Here is a 5,285-nt window from a genome sequence, read left to right on the forward strand (position 1 = left end):
AAAAAAAAAAAAGTCAGCCATGTATTTGAAATCTAAAAGAAAGACACTGCCTTATTTTTCTAATACCGTGAATAAAGTTTTTAAAAATATATACCACTAGTATTGTTTTTTTTTGTTTTTTTTTTTTTAAGATTTTTTATTTATTTATTAGACAGAGATAGAGACAGCCAGCGAGAGAGGGAACACAAGCAGGGAGAGTGGGAGAGGAAGAAGCAGGCTCATAGCTGAGGAGCCTGACGTGGGGCTCGATCCCATAACGACGGGATCACGCCCTGAGCTGAAGGCAGACGCTTAACCGCTGTGCCACCCAGGCGCCCCTACCACTAGTATTGTTATGTCAAGACAATATCATACATGATTTCCAACCACAGATATGGGGGAAAAAAACTAACAATATGAAATCTTACAATAAAAATAAACATCTTGGGGACAAAGTCCCAGAAGACTTCATTAAGGAAAAAAAAAAAAAAGAGAGAGAGCCAGGGGTGGAAAGATTAGATTGATGCTCCTTAGAGTCACTGCATAGGTGAAAGGCCTACTCCAAAATAACTAAAGGCCATAAAAATGAAAAACTCTACCTCACATTCTAGAAAACTGAGTCAATCCCGAAAAATTACTCTGTTCTAAGGTAAGAAACTAGGGCAAATCTGGATCAACCTATAGATCACGAAATGCTTCATATCATTTACAAATGTCCCCAGTATCCTGTATTACTGCAAGATCCAAGAAAACCAAGCACAGCATTAAACCTTCTTAATATGCACCTATAACTACAGCAAAGGGGTCAGGGACTGGAGAACAGGGCTTTTGTCCTAATGCAGTTAAATAACCTAATAGTCCACAGAATTTTAAAAATAAGATCACAGGATGGAAAAAAACAAAAAGGTTATAAATTATACGGAAGTGAGTAAACAGGTAATAAATGCTTTGAGCACCCTAAAGGAAATGGCCCATTATGAGACAGAGAAGTTAACAGCAGATTCCCTGAAGGTAGCCAGGAAGCTAGAAAATTCCAGTGATGGAAATGACGTGAGCAACATGTAGGCAATGGGAAAGTGTCAGAGCCACAGAAGACACATTCAGCAAAAAGAATTTACTGAAGCCAAATCTGAAGATTGAAGTCATGCTATTCATCAGAATCCGAACCTGATTATAAAAACACTGAGAAGCCAGTCAAGATTTCTGTACAAAAGAAAGTCAAAATGGATATACTGGTCAAGGAAACAAACTGACACATGTTGTATGAGAAGGAAGGAGAGGAGACTGAAATCAGTGAGACCAAACTGAGGGCTATTTTACAACAGAAGCTTGAAATACTACCTGGCAAGGAAATGACAGTAGTAGGAATAGAAAAAGAGAAAGAGAGAGAAGGGAAAGGATCAGAACTGTGAAACTGGGGAAATAAATAAAACCATGAATAAGAAAAGGCATTTTATAAAATGGGGAAAGAGTATGCATAATTAAGCATAAAGATTTTGAATAAAGCCTTCCAACTTAATATTTCTAGCTAAATCAGTTCATAATTAAATCTTGGGAAAGAGATCACAACCAAAGAAAAATTATGGTTTAAAATAGATAAAGATTGAATTCTTGCCCTGGATCTTTTCATATTTTGAGAACAGAAGAGATTATAAGCAAGTAAATTACCACGTTACAAAGGTTTGGGGTTTTTAGTTTTTGGGGGTTTTGTTTGTTTGTTTGTTTTTACTGCATATAACCTCCCTTGCCTAGTTATGTATAACTTCAAAGTATGAAAACGGAACTGAAATGTGAGAAAAATATAAAGCATCTGCCTATATGTAGTAATTCCCAAAATACACATACACAATCATACCAGTGTATACACTATCTCAACAATCTTTGAAATGGAATACAGCTAATCAGCACTGCAAAATTTAACATAATCCAATTAGAAATCACAAACTGAACAAAGTTATTCTGAAAATGACTACTGCATGATGGTTTAAATTTGACATTTTAAAAGTACATAAGAAAAGGTATATAAGAAAATTAAAAGATATCTTAGAAGCAATTTTTTTCAAAAATATTTCTCCTACTTCAAAATATATTAATAATTTCAACTGGCTGGCTCAGTTGGCAGAGTGTGTGACTCCATCTGGGGGTTATAAGTTCGAGCCCCACATCTGGTACAGAGATTACTTAAAAATTAAAAAAAATATATTTAAAAAAAGATGTACAGGGGCGCTTGAGTGGCTCAGTCGTTAAGCATTTGCCTTCGGCTCAGGGCGCGATCCCAGGGTTCTGGGATGGAGCCCCACACCGGGCTCCATGCTCCATTGGGAGCCTGCTTCTTCCTCTCCCACTCCCCCTGCTTGTGTTCCCTCTCTAGCTGGCTGTCTCTCTCTCTGTCAAATAGATAAAATTTTTTTAAAAATAAAAAAAAATAAATTTTAAAAATAAATTATATATATATATTTATAACTTCAAAAGTATATCTACTGAACTTCTGCTTCTGACTATGAAGGCATAATAGTGATTATATGTATCTTCCTAACTAGAAAATCAGGCAAAATACATAACAAATAGATTTCAAACAATAGCTAGCACAGGACTATGATCCTGAAAGAAGAGACACAAATCAGATGCCTCAGCTTAATTCCCAGAGATACTTTCCAGGCCACAGCACAGGGAAGAAAAAGCCAACATTCTTCTAGAGTTGAGGAGACAAAGTTATGAGTTCAAGGAGGCAAGGAAGGCTAGAATATGCAGTACAGGGTACAAAAAGGAAAGAGCTACAGAGAGAAGTCCAGAGATTCACAGTCTTTAAATAAGTATTAGTCTGCATATATTTGTTAGAAACTAACAAGGCCAAAGGAAAAAGCTCTGGAAAACAGTAAGCTGAACAATTTCTGGAGCTCACACAGAGGTAAGAATAAGTCATCTTTCCATCAGCCAGAGCGAGGCTATCAGGGAAAGTCTCAGAAGGTAATGCCACAAAAATTAGACCAAATTAGCCTTAGAAAGTTTACTCTAGACCGGCACTAACAAAGTTGTAAATCAAGTCTTAAAAAAATCAAAATAATTTACATGAACAAGTGTCCCAAAACAAAGTTCTACAATAGCCAACTCCCAAAGATATAAAATTCACAACATTTAGTATAAAAGCAAAGATGACCAGACATGTAAATAAGCAGAAAACTATGGCCCATAACCAGAAGAAATTACAAACAATGAAAAGAGATCCGGAAATGACACAGAAGATAGAATTAATAAACAATTCCAATGCTAGCTAACAATGTTAAAATAGGTCTCACAAACATATTGTATATGTTCACGTAGGTACAGGAAAACACGAGGGTAAAAAGGAGAGAAAAGGAAACTATAAAAAAATAAATAAATTGAGCTTTTAAGATGAAAAATTTAATAATCTAAGGTGAAAAACACTGAAACAGAAAAAGCATTTACAACAGACCCATAGACCAATGGAACAGAATAGAGAACCCAGAAATGGACCCTCGGCTCTTTGGGCAACTAATCTTTGATAAAGCAGGAAAAAAACTTCCGGTGGAAAAAAGACAGTCTCTTCAATAAATGGTGCTGGGAAAATTGGACAGCTACATGCAAAAGAATGAAACTTGACCACTCTCTCACACCATACACAAAAATAAACTCCAAATGGATGAAAGACCTCAATGTGAGACAGGAATCCATCAAAATTCTAGAGGAGAACATAGGCAACAACTTCTATGACATCGGCCAGAGCAACCTTTTTCACGACACATCTCCAAAGGCAAGAGAAATAAAAGATAAAATGAACTTATGGGACTTTATCAGGATAAAGAGCTTCTGCACAGCCAAGGAAACAGTCAAAAAAACTAAGAGACAGCCCACGGAATGGGAGAATATATTTGCAAAGGACACCACAGATAAAGGACTGGTATCCAAGATCTACAAAGAACTTCTCAAACTCAATACACGAGAAACAAATAAACAAATCCAAAAATGGGCAGAAGAAACGAACAGACACTTTTCCAATGAAGACATACAAATGGCTAACAGACACATGAAAAAATGTTCAAAATCATTAGCCATCAGGGAAATTCAAATCAAAACCACACTGAGATACCACCTTACGCCAGTTAGAATGGCAAAGATAGACAAGGCAAGAAACAACAATTGTTGGAGAGGATGTGGAGAAAGGGGATCCCTCCTACATTGTTGGTGGGAATGCAAGTTGGTACAGCCACTCTGGAAAACAGTGTGGAGGTCCCTTAAAAAGTTAAAAATTGAACTACCCTATGACCCAGCCATTGCACTACTGGGTGTTTACCCCAAAGATACAGACGTAGTAAAGAGAAGGGCCATATGCACCCCAATGTTCATAGCTGCATTGTCCACAATAGCCAAATCATGGAAGGAGCCGAGATGCCCTTCAACAGATGACTGGATTAAGAAGCTGTGGTCCATATATACAATGGAATATTACTCAGCTATCAGAAAGAACGAATTCTCAACATTTGCTGCAACATGGACGGCACTGGAGGAGATAATGCTAAGTGAAATAAGTCAAGCAGAGAAAGACAATTATCATATGATTTCTCTCATCTATGGAACATAAGAACTAGGATGATCGGTAGGGGAAGAAAGGGATAAAGAAAAGGGGGGTAATCAGAAGGGGGAATGAAACATGAGAGACTATGGACTATGAGAAACAAACTGAAGACTTCAGAGGGGAGGGGGGTGGGGGAATGGGATAGTCTGGTGATGGGTAGTAAGGAGGGCACGTATTGCATGGTGCACTGGGTGTTATACGCAACTAATGAAGCATCGAACTTTATATCGCAATCCGGGGATGTACTGTATGGTGATTAACATAATATAATAAAAAAAATCATTAAAATAAAAAAAATTAAAAAAAATAAAAAAAGAAAAAGCATTTACATTAGGTAAAAACGAAGGAATTTTGAAGTATGGACTTTAGTTCATTATAATGGGTCAAATCAGGTTCATTAATTGTGAAAAATACATCGTTAATATTTACTAATGTAAATGTTATAAAAAGGGGAAATCAGGTGTTAGGTATATGGGAATTCTCTGTACTATCTTCTGAATTTTTCTGTAAATCTAAAACTGTTCAAAAATTAAAAGTTTCTTTAGGGGCGCCTGGGTGGCACAGCGGTTAAGCGTCTGCCTTCGGCTCAGGGCGTGATCCCGGCGTTATGGGATCGAGCCCCACATCAGGCTCCTCTGCTATGAGCCTGCTTCTTCCTCTCCCACTCCCCCTGCTTGTGTTCCCTCTCTCGCTGGCTGTCTCTATCTCTGTC

At 37.3% G+C, this 5,285-nt stretch overlaps 1 protein-coding gene across 6 annotated transcripts in view; it reads right to left on the reverse strand.

Annotated features, from left to right (window-relative positions):
- Positions 1 to 5,285, reverse strand: part of TASP1 (taspase 1) — a 260,013-nt gene that overhangs the window by 222,949 nt on the left and 31,779 nt on the right. The gene's annotated exons all lie outside the window — the stretch shown is intronic.

Source organism: Ailuropoda melanoleuca, chromosome 13, assembly GCF_002007445.2.
Source record: "Ailuropoda melanoleuca isolate Jingjing chromosome 13, ASM200744v2, whole genome shotgun sequence".
NCBI lineage: Eukaryota > Metazoa > Chordata > Mammalia > Carnivora > Ursidae > Ailuropoda > Ailuropoda melanoleuca.